The sequence below is a fragment of the Oncorhynchus tshawytscha genome, linkage group LG24, assembly GCF_018296145.1.
Source record: "Oncorhynchus tshawytscha isolate Ot180627B linkage group LG24, Otsh_v2.0, whole genome shotgun sequence".
In the NCBI taxonomy this organism is placed as follows: domain Eukaryota; kingdom Metazoa; phylum Chordata; class Actinopteri; order Salmoniformes; family Salmonidae; genus Oncorhynchus; species Oncorhynchus tshawytscha.
In genome coordinates, this window is record NC_056452.1 from 7,302,964 (window position 1) to 7,322,673 (window position 19,710).

A 19,710-nucleotide genomic window follows, 5' to 3' on the forward strand; every position below is an offset into this window, starting at 1 on the left:
TGACCATCTCTGGAGCTCTCTACCAATCTGGCCTTTATTGTAGAGTGGCCAGACAAAAGGCACATGACAACCCACTTGGAGTTTGCCAAAAGGCACCCAAAGACTCTCAGACCATGAGAAACAAGATTCTCTGGTCTGATGAAATCAAAATGGAACTCTTTTTACCTGAATGGCAAGCATCACGTCTGGAGGAAACTTGGCACCATCCCTACGGTGAAGCATGGTGGTTGCAGCATCATGCTGTGGGGATGTTTTTCAGCGGCAGGAACTGGGAGACTGGTCAGGATCGAGGGAAAAATGAACAGAGCAAAGTACAGAAAGATCCTTGACGAAAACTTGCTCCAGAACACTCAAGAACTCAGACTGGGGCAAAGGTTCACCTTCCGAACAGGACCACAAACCTAGGCACACAGCCAAGACAAAGCAGGAGTGGACAAGTCTCTGAATGGCCCAGCCAGAGCCCGGACTTGAACCCAATCGTACATCTCTGGAGAGACCTGAAAATTGCCGTGCAGCAATGCTCCCCATTCAACCTGACAGAGAGGATCTGCAGAGAAGAATGGGAGAAACTCCCCAAATACAGGTGTGCCATTCTTGTAGCGTCATACCCAAGAAGACTCAATGCTGTAATCGCTGCCAAAGGTGCTTCAACAAAGTACTGAGTAAACTGTCTGAATACTTATGTAAATGATCTGTTTTTTGTAATACATTTGCAAACATTTCTTAATCTCTTTTTGCTTTGTCATTATGGGTTATTGTGTGTAGATTATCCTCAATTTTATATATATATATTAGAATAAGGCTGTAACGAAACAAAATGCAGAAAAAGTCAAGGGGTCTGGATACTTTCTGAATGAACTGTATATACACACATAATTCATGTGTACATTACTCTTTATGACAACCTGAACCTCCTTGTCATCCAAGTGAGGATAAGTACAATGTAATTACTTGGTGTTACACTTCATTTTAACCAGCTAAATCCTGTGCATCTTGGATGTGTATTTACTTGTAATTATTGTGTAGCTACAACGCACATGACCCATTCTGACTATCTAAAATAACCACAGTAATACACCACAGAGTACATATCTGCATAAGTACAATGTTGTCGCTAGTTGTTACACAGGAGTTAGCTACTTAAAGGTGAAGTGTGACTTCAGATTTACTTATGACCATAGCCGCGGGAAGATGTTTGGGGGTGCTGCAATTGTTTTTGCATGCACTACAGACGCTATATCAGTCTGCTATCAGAGGAAGAGTAAAAGCTCAGTGAACAAATTGTGAGAAAATATTTTCTAATAAAATGTAAAGATGTTTTTTTACGGGTGCAGCACCCTCAGCACCCCTACTTTGTCATGCCTTGGTCTTAGTATTTTGTATTTTCTTTAATTATTTGTTCAGGCCAGGGTGTGACATGGGTTTATTGTGTTGTCTTATTGGGGGTTTTGTAGGCATTGGGATTGTGGCTGATTAGGGGTGTGTCTAGCATAGGCTTGGCTGCCTGAGGCGGTTCTCAATCAGAGTCAGGTGATTCTCGTTGTCTCTGATTGGGAACCATATTTAGGTAGCCTGGGTTTCACTGTATTTTGTGGGGGATTGTTCCTGTCTCTGTGTAGTGTTCACCAGATAGGCTGTAATTAGGTTTTCACGTTTCGTTTGTTTTTGTATTTATTTTAGTTATTTCATGTATCACTATTTTTTCATTAAAGAACATGAGTAACCACCACGCTGCATTTTGGTCCGAGTCTCCTTCAACAGACGAACGCCGTTACAGAATCACCCACCACACCCGGACCGAGCGGCGTGGTAACAGGCAGCGACAGCAGGAGCAGCGAAAGGAGGAATGGACATGGGAGGACGTTATGGACAGCAGGAGTATGGAGTATACGAAGTGGGAGGAAATAGACAGGTGGGCGGTCGACCCAGAGAGTGCCGGAGCCCGCCTGGGATTCGCTGGAGCAGTGCGAAGAGGGCTATAGGAGAATGGAGTTGAAGAGAAAGACACGGCGGCGCAGAAAGAAACCCGAAAGTCAGCCCCAAAAATTTATTGGGGGGGGGCTCAGGGAGAGAGTGGCAGAGTCAGGAGTCAGACCTGAGCCAACTCTCCCTGTTAATCGTGAGGAGCAGCGATCAAAGGACTTCTGGACTTGGAAAGAGATATTGGACGGAAAAGGACCCTGGGCACAGCCTGGTGAATATCGACGCCCCAAAGAAGAACTGGAGGCGGCGAGAGCCGAGAGGCGCTGGTATGAAGAGGCCGCACGGCGACGCGGATGGAAGCCTGAGAGTCACCCCCAAAAATGTATTGGGGGGGCTCACAGGGAGTATGGCGATGCCAGGTAGGAGACCTGCGCAAAGTCCCTGTGCTTACCGGGGGCTAAAGAGACCGGGCAGGCACCTTGTTATGCTAGTGAGCGCACGGTGTCTCCAGTGCGGGTGCATAGCCCGGTACGGTACATACCAGCTCTTCGTATTAGCCGGGCTAGAGTGGGCATCGAGCCAAGTAAGGTTGGGCAGGCTCGGTGCTCAAGAGCTCCAGTGTGCCTGCACGGTCCGGTCTATCCAGAGCCACCTTCACACACCAGTCCTCCGGTAGCAGCTCCCCGCACCAGGCTTCCTGTGCGTGTCCTCGATCCAGTACCACCAGTTCCAGCACCACGCACCAGGCCTTCAGTGCGCCTCGCCTGTTCAGCGCTTCCAGAGCCTTCCTTCTCTCTAGCGCTGTCGGAGCCTCCCGCCTGTTCAGCGCAGCCAGCGTTTTCCTCCTCTCCTGCGCTGTCGGAGTCTCCCGCCTGTTCAGCGCTTCCAGAGCCTTCCTCCTCTACAGCGCTGCCGGAGCCTCCTGCCTGTTCAACGCAGCCAGAGCTGCCAGTCTACATGGAGCAGCTAGAGCTGTCAGCCTGCAAGGAGCAGCCTGAGCTGTCAGCCTGCATGGAGCAGCCTGAGCTGTCAGCCTGCATGGAGCAGCCAGAGCTGTCAGTCTGCATGGAGCAGCCAGAGCAGCCAGTCTGCATGGAGCAGCCTGAGCTGTCAGTCTGCATGGAGCAGCCTGAGCTGCCAGTTTGCATGGAGCAGCCAGAGCTGTCAGTCTGCACAAAGCTACCAGTCTGCATGGAGCAGCCAGAGCTGTCAGTCTGCATGGAGCAGCCAGAGCTGTCAGTCTGCATGGAGAAGCCAGAGCTGTCAATATGCATGGAGCAGCCAGAGTTGCCAATCTACATGGAGCAGCCAGAGCTGTCAGTCTGCATGGAGCAGCCAGAGCTGTCAGTCTGCATGGAGAAGCCAGAGCTGTCAATATGCATGGAGCAGCCAGAGTTGCCAATCTACATGGAGCAGCCAGAGCTGTCAGTCTGCATGGAGCAGCCAGAGCAGCTAGATCCGCCAGTCAGCCATGATCTTCCAGATCTGCCAGTCAACCAGACTCTTCCAGATCTGCCAGTCAACCAGACTCTTCCAGATCTGCCAGTCAACCAGACTCTTCCAGATCTGCCAGTCAACCAGACTCTTCCAGATCTGCCAGTCAACCAGACTCTTCCAGATCCGCCAGCCAGCCAGGATCTGCCGGAGCAAACTACCTGCCTAAGCTTCATCTCAGTACTGGGCTTCCTCTCAGTACTGGGCTTCCCCTTAGTACTGGGCTTCCCCTCAGTCCCGGGCTTCCCCTCAGTCCCGGGCTTCCCCTCAGTCCCGGGCTGCCCCTCAGTCCCGAGCTGCCCCTCAGTCCCGAGCTTCCCCTCAGTCCCGAGCTGCCCCTCAGTCCCGAGCTGCCCCTCAGTCACGAGCTGCCCCTCAGTCACGAGCTGCCCCTCAGTCCAGTGGGGTTCTGGGTGAGGACTACGAGGTCATGGTCGGCGGCGAGGGTGGACTATCCCAGGACGCAAGGGGGAGGAACTAAGACATTTATGGAGTGGGGTCCACGTCCCGAGCCGGAGCCGCCACCATGGACAGACGCCCACCCGGATCCTCCCTATGGTTTTGAGGTGCGTCCGGGAGTCCGCACCTTGGGGGGGGTTCTGTCACGCCTTGGTCTTAGTATTTTGTGTTTTCCTTAATTATTTGTTCAGGCCAGGGTGTGACATGGGTTTATTGTGTTATTGGGTTTTTTGTAGGCATTGGGATTGTGGCTGATTAGGGGTGTGTCTAGCATAGGCTTGGCTGCCTGAGGCGGTTCTCAATCAGAGTCAGGTGATTCTCGTTGTCTCTGATTGGGAACCATATTTAGGTAGCCTGGGTTTCACTGTGTATTTTATGGGTGATTGTTCCTGTCTCTGTGTAGTGTTCACCAGATAGGCTGTAATTAGGTTTTCACGTTTCGTTTGTTGTTTTTGTATTTATTTTAGTTATTTCATGTATCGCTATTTTTTCATTAAAGAACATGAGTAACCACCACGCTGCATTTTGGTCCGACTCTCCTTCAACAGACGAACGCCGTTACATACTTCCCTTGGCTATGCCTATGAGGAATTACTATATAATGACATATTACTCATTACCAAGTGAAAATACCTACAGCCAAAAGATGAGTTTCTACTTTGGTTAACTTTATAGCAACATGTAAAAAATAACTTACATTTCTTACAAAATAAGGATTTTTATTGTTAGATTAAACAAAGATTTTAGCCTACTCAATAACATAAAACAAACTTTTAGTGGTGACTCAAATCTATAGTCTATAGTATGGCGAGTAGCGTAGATCGCTAACTAATTTAGAAAAATGGGATTGTCTTTTTCTTCCCTTTAACATTACAACAATGGAAATCGACAACTCTGTCTCTTCTCAGAATTCATTTGATTATTTCTTGTAAGCATTTCCCATCCTGGAGTCTGAGACCTTGTGTTTTAGGTTATTGTCCTGCTAAACAGTGAATTCATTTCCCAGTGTCTGGTGGAAAGCAGACAACCAGGTTTCCTCTAGGATTTTGCCTGTGCTTAGCTCCATTCAGTCTTTTTTTTCCATCCTGAAAAACCTCTGTCCTTCAAAATTACAAGCACACCCATAACATGATGCAGCCACTACTATGCTTGAAAATATGGAGAGTGGTACGCAGTAATGTGTTGGATTGGCTTTGCCCCAAACATAAACCTTTGTATTCAGGACAAAACGTTAATTTTTGGAATATTTGTATTCTGTACAGGCTTCCTCCTTTTCACTCTGTCAATTTGGTTAGTATTGTGGAGTAACTACAATGTTGTTGATCCATCCTCAGTTTTCTCCTATCACAGCCATTAAACTCTGTAACTGTTTTAAAGTCACCATTGGCCTCATGGTGAAATCCATGTGTTGTCCTTCCTCTCTGGCAACAGAGTTAGGAAGTACGCCTGTATATTTGTAGTGACTGGGTGTATTGTGTATTGTGCCGTGACTAACATTAATCTTAAGACAGTTAATTAGATAATTGTTATGATTAATTTAAAGAGTTAACTCATGATCTGGGGCACCACGAGAGCGGTTCTTTAATGAGTTACCATCTCTCGAATTAAACTCAAAAAGGTCTTTACCTATCATGTCTATAAACAGTCAATTTGATAGTCATAACATCATATCATTATTGTGTCGTAAACTCTTTGCATCTGAAAAAGACAGCCTTCAGCCTACACATTGTTTTCATTTTTTATTTACTAGCTATTTAAAATGGGAACACAGGATAAACACACACAGTGTAGACCGGTTGACTGGAGAATTAATGCGCTGAAAACAGGATGCTTGTTAATGAAGCGAGAGAGGGACAGAGATACTTAACATTGCCACATTCAGAAATGACTCCCACCTCCCAATCATATACTTTTGCACACAAACCTCCACCCGCTTTGAACAAGAAATCATGAATGTATTGACGTGAAATGCCGGGTTTCGCCGGGGATCTCTCGGTGAACGTGGCAGCCTTGGAAAGGGGGTTGGGCCCTTTCGCGGCACGCTTGTGAGGCTCGGATTGTCTGAAATGGTTCCAAGAACACTTCTCCTGTTGTTCTTCTTCGTAGTTGTCCTGTATCCAGTAATTTGTCGTGCAGCCCTGAATAGAACTACAGAGTTGATTTTCCTTCCATTTGCTCTTGAAGATGCTTCTTTGAAGATCGGCTAGCCAGTCGTATCGATGGTGCCCCAGTGGGGTAATGAGAGTAGCATTAGACGATGGTTTGAGCAGAGTAACAGGATGGTCCTACTTAAATTCGCTTTCGAATATACTATACTTACGACAGCTAATCAGATGTACCAGTAATTGTCCGAGAGGTGAGTTTATAGTTTCCACCTTGTGTTGAGATTCATAGTTCAAACCCTTTTAAAAACTTGCAGCTGCAGGTTCACACTCTTCTGGTCTACTGTGTTCATTCGTAACCCATCATTTATACCCTTTGCTCAAGAGGGGCGATTCCGGTAGGTTGGCACACTCCCTGACCTCACTTCGGGGCCGGTGATTACTCACTGTGCAAAGTTATGGGTAAAAAATTCTTAACTTCTCAGATCACATCCCTCTTATCAAAAAAACTTGCAATTTTTCATATTACATGCACAACCCATAGCATGGAAACGTAATCTATGTAGTGGGTATACTTTCCAAATTACAGTATTTCCTTTATAACATCACTAGTGTTCTATAAATTGCCTCAGACCATTCCACACGTTCTACGTTAGAAATATTGTTCCAGTATTCGCTTTTGAACGTGTTAAGAGTTTCAGTGGGGAAAAGGGTCTGTTGAGACAAAGCACATTCCTTTGTTGAATTCGGAGAGCACAGGCCTGGATCTTCTCCCTTGATTTACAACAGGACGTGAGTTGTTAATCCCAACTAGTTCTTTCCTTCCCCCTTTACGGCCGAGAGGGGGTCTGATTGAAGTTATTCATTGCAAACCCGATCTGACCTATTTGGATTCTCATGGTCAGACATGACAATTGATACACCATCAAGTATAATTTATAACTTCACTATGCTCAAATGTCTTATTTTATGTGACTTGTTAAGCACAAACTTACGTTCTCTCCTGTGTTGATGTTTTTGACATTGTTTCTTTTGCAACGATCTTTCATGGTCTGGATTTTGAACACGGACACTGTTCTCAACCTCGTTTTTTTAAACACTATTACATGACATCAGTGTCAACACATACGGGCACGTTCGAGGTCGTCGTTAAATAAATTGCACCAATTCATCCCATCCAAAAGTGAGACTGTTCCTCAACATTAAAACCCTTGCAAGGTTACATAATGGAATAAGAGTTTGTGTTGACCATTAAGTGTATTTATAAGCCATTATTCAGCCAAGCTTAATAGGCTTACAATTTGGCAAGCATCAATTTAAACCATTACTGTTTCTTAATGTAATAAAAAAAAATAGTTAAAGTAATTGACCCATTGTCAAATGCAACATTAAATGATTCAACAAGTATGTTTTTTTTTATGTGAACCATTTGTTAACCCGTTTTTGCCATTGGGCCTGGGCATCACACTCCAGATCTTTATTGCCGAGTTGTGGCAATGAGGTGGTCGGTTTTCAATTGGCTAACACTGATCACGTGGTTTGTGCAAGCTGAAATACAGTACAGTGCATTGGGATGCTATTGGAAACTTGTCCACCAGCATGGTAAGGAGGTATTTGTTGTTACACCCCTGTACTTAGACTGCAATTACCACCAGTTACATATTACTACAGTGTATTACAATACTTAGGGTAATTACACTGTAATAAGGACCCCTTAAAATGAAGTTACCAACATTTTCTTCCACGTTTCTTCTATTAGAATATTGTGTGTAATCTGTATATAGACCCTCGTAAAACTGACTATCCTACCGATCCTAGACTTCGGTGATGTCATTTGCCAAATAGCCTCCAACACTCTACTTAGCAAACTGGATGTAGTCTAATCACAGTGCCATCCGTTTTGTCACCAAAGCCCCATATGCTACCCACCACTGCGACCTGTATACTCTCGTTGGCTTGCCCTCACTACATATTCGTCGCGAAACCTACTGGGTCCAGGTCATCTATAAGTCTTTGCTAGGTAAAGCCCCGCCTTATCTCAGCTCACTGGTCACCATAGCAACACCCACCCTTAGCACACGCTCCAGCAGGTATGTTTCACTGGTCACCCCCAAAGCCAATTCCGCCTTTCCTTCTAGTTCTCTGCTGCCAATGACTGGAACGAATTGCAAAAATCACTGAAGCTGGGGACATATCTCCATCACTAACTTTAAGCATCAGTTGTCAGAGCAGCTTACTGATCATTGCACCTGTACACAGCCCATCTGTAAATAGCCCACCCAACCTTCCCCAAATTGTTATTCATTTCTGCACCCCAGTATATCTACTTGCACATCATCATCTGCACATCCATCACTCCAGGGTTAATGCTAAATTGTAATTATTTTGCCACTATGGCCTATTTATTGCCTTACCTCCCTAATCTTACTACATTTGCACACACTGTACATAGACTTTTTCCTATTGGTGTTATTGACTGTACGTTTGTTTATCCCATGTGTAACTCCGTGTTGTTTTTGTCACACTGCTTTGCTTTATCTTGGCCAGGTCGCAGTTGTAAATGAGAACTTGTTCTCAACTGGCCTACCTGGTTAAATACAGGTGAAATTAAAATAAAAAAATAAAATAGAGTGAATGTTTGAATGCATCCCACATGCGACCACATGCACACAAGAAAAGCTACATAAATGCACCCCTCCAAGACACAAATTTCATATTTTCATTGCATTTCTTATGAGGCGAAATCAGCCATTTAAAAAAAAATAGCTTCACAGAAAAGAGCAATTTCTCAAGCAAGAATTTTTCTGAAACTGTCGGAGTAGTTTGAGTAGGGAGGGGTGTTGTAACTCTAGGGGTCATGGGATCACATTCCCATAGTGTGATTGTCATGAGACGGGGTGATCTCTCTCTATGTTCACCCCCAAAGACCCCTTTTTGCCCAACCCTCATATCATGAGTCATAAACCTTTCAGGAATCAGGGAAGGGACTGTTGTTTCTGGCCAACCAGGAATAATTATAGGCAGATGGAATCAGACAGACAACTGACTGGTCTTTCTGCTCTTCCGAGATATTGCTGACAGAGTGTTCACTAGGATGTATAAACAAAAGGAAGCAGTCACACCAGGAAAAGTTAGAAATCTGTCCCTCAAGAGTGTGGTGTGTCTAATAAAGGTTTCCTTGTTCAACATCCCATGATGTTGGACAGGAAAACACCCAACTCCCTCTCACAAGAACTTTCGTAACACAGACAAACGATTAAGTATAGATTTTTAACTCCATCCCCCATGATGAGGCCATCGTAAGAGTCACACCCACCCTAATAAAAACTGCTCCCTGGCAGTTGTAAATTGAGATAAACTCAGACAGACAGGAGACTGGGAAAATACCTGTCGAAGAAGAATAGACTAAAAACAAAAGGGTCTGTTCAGGCGGGGCCATGCTATGGCTTCCCAACTACACCGACTAATGGAAAATTGAACCGACTTTGAGGAGAAAGAGACATCTTGCAAGACGGAGAGAGGAGTGTAGGCATGAGAGTTGTCAGTCTTGAATTGAAACTTTAGGAAACGGCCTCCTCACAGAGAAACAGAATACTGACCTGGACTAAAGAAAAATGGACAGAACTTAACACTTAGCTGAAAAACAAAATGGCCCACGTGTGGGGTCTTACACACCTTCATACCATGTGCTGCAACACAAAAGTTGACTGCACCAATAGACGGTACTGACACGGGTCGAGTAGAGAGAGGACCTGACTAAGGCTGGGTGTATACCGTATTTTACTAGATACCGGTATTGATGCACGGACCGGTTTGAGATTTACTTTACCTTCTAACGGTATTTAAGTTTGTTAAATGTGACACACAATGTGTAACGTCCATTTGTAGTTTACTCCGCTACTTGAGTCATCCCTCTCCTCTCTCTCTCTCTCTCTCTCTCTCTCCCCCTATGCAGCTTTCCATACATACCTAGTCCCACCCCCGTCACTCAAGGAGCGCATCTGTTGTTGCTTGACCACGAGACATTTTCGTTCAGTCTGCATGGTCAGTGCAGCACATGCAACAATGTTGACAACGATGTTTCCACTTTGATCTTAATATAAATCCACAAGCATTCTATAATTACCCATATTAGTTTGTGTTTCTTACATCTGCAGCTAGTTTGTCTTTTCTTGGCAAGTTAGGCCAACTTGCCAAGTCACTGTTGCTTCATACTCGTTGCCAAACCCACTGGCTACAGGTTATCTACAAGTCTCTGCTAGGTAAAGCCCCGCCTTATCTCAGCTCACTGGTCACCATAGCAGCACCCACTCGTAGCACGCGCTCCAGCAGGTCTCCCTCACTGGTCACCCCCTAAAAAATGCTTTTTTTTTGAGAGGATGCTCAGGGGACCGTAGTGTAGTTACAAATAAATTGTAGACTGCAAATTGACAGCAATACGCCCAAACAAATCATGTTTAACTAAAATGTAATAATTTCAAACCTTGCTTACATTTGTATAAGATTACGTCTCTCTCTTATGCGTGGAAATACTTGAACAGATTTCCCAAATTAAAATCACTTGGAGCTGATTTCCTGGTGTTTGCACAGTTTATGGCAAAAACAAATTGCTTACAGACGGAGCAACAACGGCTTAGCCGAGAAGTGGTATGCCACACAAGCTCACAGAACGGGACCACCGAGTGCAGAAGAGTGTAGCGCATAAAAATAGTCTGTCCTCGGTTGCACCATGCGCAATGCCAAGCGCTGGCTGGAGTGGTGTAAAGCTCACCGCCATTGGACTCTGGAGTAGTGGAAACACATTTGGCGGATGCCAGGAGAACGCGACCTGCCCGAATGCATAGTGCCAACCTTAAAGTTTGTTGGAGGAGGAATAACAGTCTGGGGCTGTTTTCATGGTTCGGGCTAGGCCCCTTTGTTCCAGTGAAAGGGAATCTTAACACTACAGTATACAATGACATTCTAGACGATTCTGTTCTTCCAACTTTGTGGCAACAGTTTGGGGAAAGCCATTTCCTGTTTCAGCATGACAATTCCCCAGTGCACAAAGTGAGGTCCATACAGAAATGGTTTGTTGAGATCGGTGTGGAAGAACTTCACTGGCCTACACAGAGCCATGACCTCAACCCCATCCAACACCTTTCAGATGAATTTGTACGCTGACTGCGACTGTGAGCCAGGCCTAATCGCACAGCATCAGTGGCCCGACCTCACTAATGCTCTTGTGGCTGAATGGAAGCAAGTCCCGACATCTAGTGGAAAGCCTTCCCAGAAGGCTTCCAAAAGGCACGCATCAGCAGCTTTTGTGCATAGAGGCCTGGGGATTCTAAAAGTGTTTGTTAATTAATGGTCAATTACCAAGAAACCAGCAGTCATTTGCATGATTTCATGACCGCCACAACTGATACCATTCCATTCAATAATAAAAAGAAAGACGATACAAGTCTCTAGTAAAATATTTATGCCGAGTGCCAGGTCTCTCTATTCAGAGACATCAGTATCAAGCCCATCCGTCAGTCTGGACTTCATCACATCATCTTGCAAGTCTGTATCATTAGTAATCCCTAGGGATGTGCATCTTTTCCATACGTGTTTCTGTGAACACATATACAGTGTCACTGTTCTATAACCAATGGCAGTTAGGATAGGTAATATCTGACACACAAACGGGTACTATGTTGAACATGTCAGATTAAACCTAGCCCATCTGGCAAAAGCATCTCCAGACCATGTGTAAATATAGGCAGAGTTGAGGCACATGGAATGAAAAGGGTGTAATTATTGTTGGACATATGTGCTGTACTGTATTATTAGTAATCCCTAGGAGTGTGCATCTTTCCCTTTCAATGCGATTTGATACGTTGGCTATCAAGATACATTGGCTCCGATAAAATACAGGAACGATACGCATAAGTATGAAAAGATTAGGTGCGAATTGGTTTGATTAGAGAACGAATTGATGCAAACTCGTTCCATGCAATAAGATACGATTCCATGCATTAACATCTGTTGCAAAAACACATTTTCCCATTGTAAATTAAAATCTGCTGCTGATGGAGCTCCCGAAGCCACTCCTGCGTTGTCTTGGCTGTCTACTTAGGGTCGTTGTCCTGTTGGAATATTAACCTGCTCCAGGGCGCTCAGCACCTCAGACTGGGGCAAAGGTTTTCATCAAGGATCTCGCTGTACTTTTCTCCGTTCATCTTTCCTTCGATCCTGACTAGTCTCCCAGTCTCTGCCTCAGAAAAACATCCCCACAGCATGATGCTGCCACCAACACCGCTTCCGAGTGTATTACTCGCTAATGTTCAGTCTCTGGACAATAAAGTAGACCAGCTCAGGGCGAGGATCTCATTCCAGAGAGACATCAGGGACTGTAACATACTCTGTTGTTTCACAGAATCATGGCTCTCTCAGGATATGCTGTCTCTGTCCAAATAGCCAGCTGGGTTCTCAGTTCATTGTGCAGACAGGAATAAAGAACTCTCCGGGAAGAAGCAATGTGGGGGTGTACGCTTTATGATTAACTACCCAGGGTGTGATTGTGATAACATACACGTATGCATGTACTATGTAGGCACCTGTGCAGAGCCATAAGGGAGACTAAGCATCTACTACCACAATCAGATAAGGGGGTGCAATGTAGCACCTCTTTTTTGTCCCCCCAACTTTGATTCTGAAATCCCCATCACCCACTAATTAACTTGTAATCTTGCAGATTAAATGTTTGAGCTTGTGACGTCTCAATCAATATCTGTTTACAAATTAGCTATGACATTAAGATTTAGCATTATTAATAACCTAGCTAATTCCATAGGTTGTCACTCAACTAATTAAAACCTAATTAAATGCCATTTTAGCATTTGAATGCTGAAGGTCCTGCGTAGAGATGTGCAAGAACAGGCTGCCAACCTAGTGTTGGTCAGCGTTTAAAGCTAGGCAGTGTGCAGTTTGACCACAGCAGGCTACTGATATTGCCTGGGGCATGCAAAATTACTTTAAGATCAATGACTGTCAGCAGTTACATGCTTAGTTCGACACTGGAGATGAAGTTTTAATGGGAATTGTTATGTTTGTACTTATAACAAATGTCTGTGTTCTATTCATGTGCTGTTCTATAAACCAATTTCTGTGTTCATTCAAGTGGCTGACTGTACAAATCATCTATCAGTAGCTGCAATTTGGCAGTACACCCAGACTGTTTTGAGAACAAAAGATCTCAGTTTCAAGGTCTCAGCTTAGAGAGAAGCTTCGTGAGGTGTTGGTAGGTCACATGAATGAAACAAAACGGTAATGATAAATTAATTATGCTAAATCATGCAAATATAACTTGTCTGTGTATAGCCGTATATAAGACAACTGTTGGGACTGCCCCAGGAGAGCTCCTGATTGACATGTGTACTATGGTGCATTGAGTTGGTTGGAACCTCTCCAGCGCGCTGACAAACAATGATTCATTTAAGATTGACTTCAAGTGTCCCTGTGTAAGAGTTCTTCAACAAGGTATTTTCAGGAGGTAGAATGTTATTTTTTTATGAGCAAGAATAAAATGGTGAATCAGCAATTCATAATGTTTGAATCAATTTTCTGACGGATGCATGCTACATATGGACAGGTTTGGGGTCTACGGACCAATGTACTTGACTAGAATCTTAAACATTTGAATCGTGACGATTCGTATCGGTGAATGTTACACACCTAGTAATCCCCTCATTGTGGATACGTTGAGTGCCAGGTCTCTCTGCATCTGAACACATACACAGTGTCACTGTTCTATTACCAATGGCAGTTAGGGATAGGTGATATCTGATATTAAGCTTTATTAATTTAAAATCGGTTTTAGAATAAGGCTGTAACGTAACAAAATGTGAAAAGGTCTGAATACTTTCCAAATGCATTGTAAATTAATTGGGTTATAAAATGTATCAAAGTAATGACGTGGGTTACGTGAGGGCATGTCTGCATGATGCGGGCCCCCTTGCTGGTATACTCTATACATTTTCGGCTCAAACTGGACATCTCTCGAACAACTGCAGCAGGCAATCTTATGAGGTGGTATTGACTTGGAGGGCCTGTGACAGGGTGATATAATAGACAGCCAAGTAGTAAATTGCATTTTGTTCTACAGAAAGGACAAAGCTTTTACTAATTCACTTCATAACCAAAACGGACTCTAGTAGTTATATCTGCTTGGCTGGGGAATTAGACTAGTCTATCAAGCAGGGTATTTTTGAATACAACTTTTCACTTAACACACACTACCTGTTGTTGATGAAGCAGTCTGTGTAGTCAGAACAGTAACTGTCAGAGGCCTCGGTGTTGGAGTGTCTTTTTCATAGGAATCGAGGGATACTCTGGCAACAACGAAGGTGTCACAAGGGTACTTGTGTCACATGACACTTATTCTGAGGTCTTGCCTGACAAACTGAAAATAGCACGTAAACAGTGAATTAAATTATTTTTGGAGGTCGCTAAACCATTCCTAAAAATGTTATGATACCCACCTTTGCGCCTTCTGGTAGGTCCTGGCATCCGTTCATGACTAGGGGATCAGTCTGGCACCCAATTGTGCACTTTGTTTAACAGAAAAGGGGTCAACGATTGTCATAGCGCGATAAATAATGTAATCTCATATGGAAGCTAATTCTATGTTTTACAGATGAAGACTGACTGGCTCGAGATCGGATTTAGACTCAGGCCGGCGATGCCATTACACTATGCAACCAACTGTGACATGTTTTGCTATGGCCCTGGGTTGGTTTGAGTTTGTTGCTGTTAGTTACACTGTTGTAGTCAGACATGACAGACATGAGTTAGCTAGTACCACCATAGCTGCATCCGATATTGATTTGTGCCCTAGATATGGGTTGACCCTCGGAGGGTAATGTGACTGTTTCATCTGAATTACACTAACTTAGTGGCATGGAAATACGATGACATTGCTAAAATATGCAAATAACTAGTAGGAAACAACATTCCCATATCATGTTGTATGAGGATTCTGTGTTATGCACTATAGCCCGTTACCATATATGTGATTGAATATTATTTGCTGTTGGCTTGTGTGGGTATATGTGTTATGCAACATAGCTGACTTGAGACATTGTTAACAGTTTCAGGGCCATGGGCCTTTCTCATGATGGAAAAATACAGAATAACATGACAGGAACTGTGCAATTAGTAGGGGGGGACACACATTCAGAACGTAGTGTTGCGAGAACAACCGGTCTTTTGTTAGATAACAGGAGCCAGGTACCTGATAACTGTATATTCTACACAACTTCAACGACTGACCGCTGAAGCGCTTAGGGGGCTGGTACCAGCTCGTGAGCCAACAATCAACGATAGGCTGGGTGAGTCTAAACCACGCGCAGTCTCTATTCTGTGACAGGCCGGCTCGGAAGCAGGAACTACCTCTGTTCAGAGTATATTATAATATCTTTGTCAGGAACAAGTCAGTTCTCTGTTTTGCCCTGCGAGGTGTGACAGAGAGCCCGTATATACGAAAATTGCATTTACCATTTATTGCTTAGCTAATAAAAAATTCTTAGCATACAATACGGTGACTCAATGTCATATTTATCCTGATATCAGATTCGATTGATGCAACCCTAATAGTTGTAAAATTTACTTTAGAGAGTTGGAAATGTTGACATTAGTTACTAGCAAAGTTTGTTAAAAAAAAGCTAGCAATGCTAATGTTAGCTAGCTAAAATATAGTGGTCCTCTCAATCGTAGTTAGCTGGCTAAAGTTACACTGCATCTAAAGTCAATTTGGCGACATCACAACAAAAGGTTTTCCTACTAATCATTTTCCTACTTTTTAAATGTTTGTGTTTCCAAGCCAAATCCTAGTTGTATTGAGCTAGCTAGCTACCTTAACTGGCTAACATCAGCTATGCTAGCGGTGATAATGATTGTCAAAATATACATAACCATCAGACTATGGTCTATTTCATATTGGCATGGTTTCGACTTCGTTTTGGGCCTAACACCAGCGCCAATATATCCTCCAAACACCGGCATTATCACTTATACTCACCACCACTAGGGACCAACGAACCCTAACCATCTATTCTGCATGATAGGGTCCTTTAGCAGGGCTGGCAAATGATTTGGCTGTGGATCCTGCTGGAAGTATGCATTACATGGTCAATTCATATAGGGCTTTTCAGTCTAAAACGTCCATGATCCTTTGAACGTGTTGGGGGCAATGAAACAACAGAGCCCCATTGAATGAAGGAAAGCAACGTAGGCGAAGGGTACATTTGAACGTGGAGCATGATTTGATGACAATTGTAATCCAAACCCAACCTTCATTTACTCATGGTGACGAACTGAGGTTCCAAACTCAGTTTTAGACCAGACTGCCTTTACGACCAAAATATTTTCTATTTACACTTTAGTCAAATTTGACTCTAGAATAAATGCTTTTGGCTCATATTGATGCCACATAATCCCCTTGAAAATGGCCTAGTTGGTTTTTAGGGGGACTCCCTCTTTCACAATCTCCCCCTGAAGGTCCGATAAGAGGTTACACAAACCGGTTGAGTGTGTATAATAAATATTTATGCAACTTGTACCTCCCCTCAAAGATATTACAAGCATACTGTAGATAGTTGCCTATGTTCTTTGGCTTGTCATTTTTATCTCAGAATTTGTTTTTCTTAAAAGACAAAACAAACTTTATCTTGATAAAGTCCTTCTATATCAGAAAGAGGATGTCATACTTGTCTCCCAGGGTGGACCACTCTCATACAGTGATTTCGGAAAGTATTCACATCCCTGGACACGTTGTTACAGCCTGAATTAAACATTTATTGACATTGTTTTCTTCCTAGGCATAATGCAAGGCATTATCACTGGGATACGAGGTGACAACAGGGCCTAAAAGTACAAAGTGTTTGTTAGGTTTTAAGCCTGTTAAAATATGTTTACAATTATTAAAAGACAAAAAGTGTTTGTGATTGAATTGTGTTTGGGAAATAAAGATGGTAATATTTCATTCAGTACAGACATTTTTAGGCGGCTTAACTTACCCTGTCCCATGGCTCAACTTACCCCATATCCAGTGTACTTTTTGCCAAAATACCACTTTCTTTGGACAAGCTATATTTTCAAAACTGTTTACATGAATTCTGATTATTTCCAGGGATATACAACATCCTGAAATATATGTAGATATCTTTGTTAGAAAACTATATTTCCCTTGACAGTGATGCTAAATGTAATAATGGCTCAACTTACCCCACTCTCCCCTACAGCAAGTTAGGGTGTTTTTGTTACTATAAAAAGGTGAACAGAGACTGTTTTCCTGGCGTTGTAGTAATGTTCGTTCATGAGCAAACAAATAGTGCAGCTCTGATTCATCATTGAACTGTTCCGTGTGATAGTTTGATAAATCCCAATAAATTTGTTGCGCACGAAAATCCTAGAATCTATACGTACGCCTGAATTTAATAAGAAATGTATGCACGGTTGATGAATGAGGCCACTGCAGATTTCTCCTATATCTCATAGTTTGAGCTAAGGAACCTGGCAAGAAATCCCCCATGGGAACAAACAGTGAAGAGCAAATAGCAGAACTGAGGAGTTTTTATGTCTGTAATTTAAAAAAACTCCTTCTGATTGGCTGGGCCTGGCTGTCAAGTGGGTGTGCCTACACCCTCCAAGGACCACCCCCATGGATGCGCCCCTGCTCAGTCGTGATATCCATAGATTAGGGCCTAATTAATTTAGGGCTGTCCCCTGACTAAAACAAATCTTAGAAAGATGACGTTCGGTCGATGACGTTCGGTTTAAACATGTATTTTTTCATATATAGACACACCCTATGTGTTTTAATAAAACCAACTACAGTGCATCCTGAAAGTATTCAGACCCATTGACTTTTTCCACATTTTGTTACAGCCTTATTCTGTAAATGCTTATTCTACACACAATACCTCAATTTCAAAGTGAAAACAGGTTTTTAGAAATGTTTGCAAATGTATATTAAAAAAACAAAAACATTTACAATTATTCAGACCCTTTGCTATGAGATTCAAAATTGATATCAGGTGCATCTAATTTCCATTGATCATCCTTGATGTTTTTACAACAACTTGGAGTCCACCTGTGGTAAATTCAATTGATTGGACATGATTTGAAAAAGGCACACACCTGATTATAAAAGGTCCCACAGTTGACAGTGCATGTCAGAGCATAAACCAAGCCACGAGGTCAAAGAAATTGTCCATAGAGCTCCAAGACAGGATTGTGTCGAGGCACAGATCTGGGGAAGGATACCAAAAAATGTCTGCAACATTGAAGGTCCAATAACAGTGGCCTCCATCAATCTTAAATGGAAGAGGTTTGGAACCACCAAGGCTCTTCATAGAGCTGGCCGCATGGCCAAACTGAGCAATTGGGAGAGAAGGGCCTTGGTCAGGGAGGTGAATAACCAGAAGATAACCAGAAGAAGAAAAACAACCTGACCCAACTATTCTCCTCCTGCTGCTAACTTGGGTCCGGTCCAAAACCAGTGAACGAACTTGCAAAACTGCAAGTTTTGAAAAGAGCAATGACGGCTCTTTGTTTATAATGCACTGTCCACTCTCCCTTGAGGCTCTCCCAAGTTGATGCCCAAGAGACCAAACACCCTCAGATCACATTCTACACTCGGATTGGACAGTGAAACACACACGCTCGCACCTGCAGGCGACGTGCAGATGTTTCATTTCTCTCTCTTTCCGTCATTGCTGAAGCCAGCAAAAATTCCTACTATTTATTTATGAGTCCAGGTTATAAACAAAAAGTCGGATAAATTCATGGTTATTGCATCATTTTCAGATATATTTGAAGCGATTTAAGATGAAACAATGTAATTTTACCTGGCCAGAGAGCAGGGCATTCATCAAATACTGCTAGTTGTTCCCCTTGCAAGGGCCGCAGCATTTGTGGAGAAATGGATAACGATGCATCGAGGGTGGCTGTTTTCGATGTGTTCCTGGTTCAAGCCCAGGTAGGGGCGAGGAGAGGGACGGAAGCTATACTGTTACACTGGCAATACTAAAGTGCCGATAAGAACATCCAATAGTCAAAGGTATATGAAATACAAATGGTATGGAGAATAATTCCTATAATAACTACAACCTAAAACTTCTTACCTGGGAATATTGTCTCATGTTAAAAGAAACCACCAGCTTTCATATGTTCTCATGTTCTGAGCAAGGAACTTCAGCTTTATTTACATGGCACATATTGCACTTTTACTTTCTTTCCAACACTTTGTTTTTGCATGATTTAAACCAAATTGAAGAGGTTCCATTATTTATTTGAGGCTAAATTGATTTTGATGTATTATTATTAAGTTAAAATAAGTGTTCATTCAGTATTGTTGTAATTGTCCTTATTACAAATAAAATAACATTTTTTTTTATAAATAATTTTTTTAAATAATGAAAATCGGCCGATTAATCGGTATCGGCGTTGAAAAATCATAATCGTTCGACCTCTAAGCATAATCTGAAAATCTGTCAAATTGAATATTTCCCCAATTGTTCATGTCCATATAGCCTAGGGCAATGTGGTAAAGTACCCAATTCATTGTAAAAAAATATATATATATTTTTTTTTTGCTCGCTCACCTCACTTTTCTGGGGGGAGGAATCCATTAAACAAACAGTTAAACAATTTTTGTCTGGCCTTGAAAAAAAATAAAAAAATGGAATAAAATAAAATTGGCCATGCA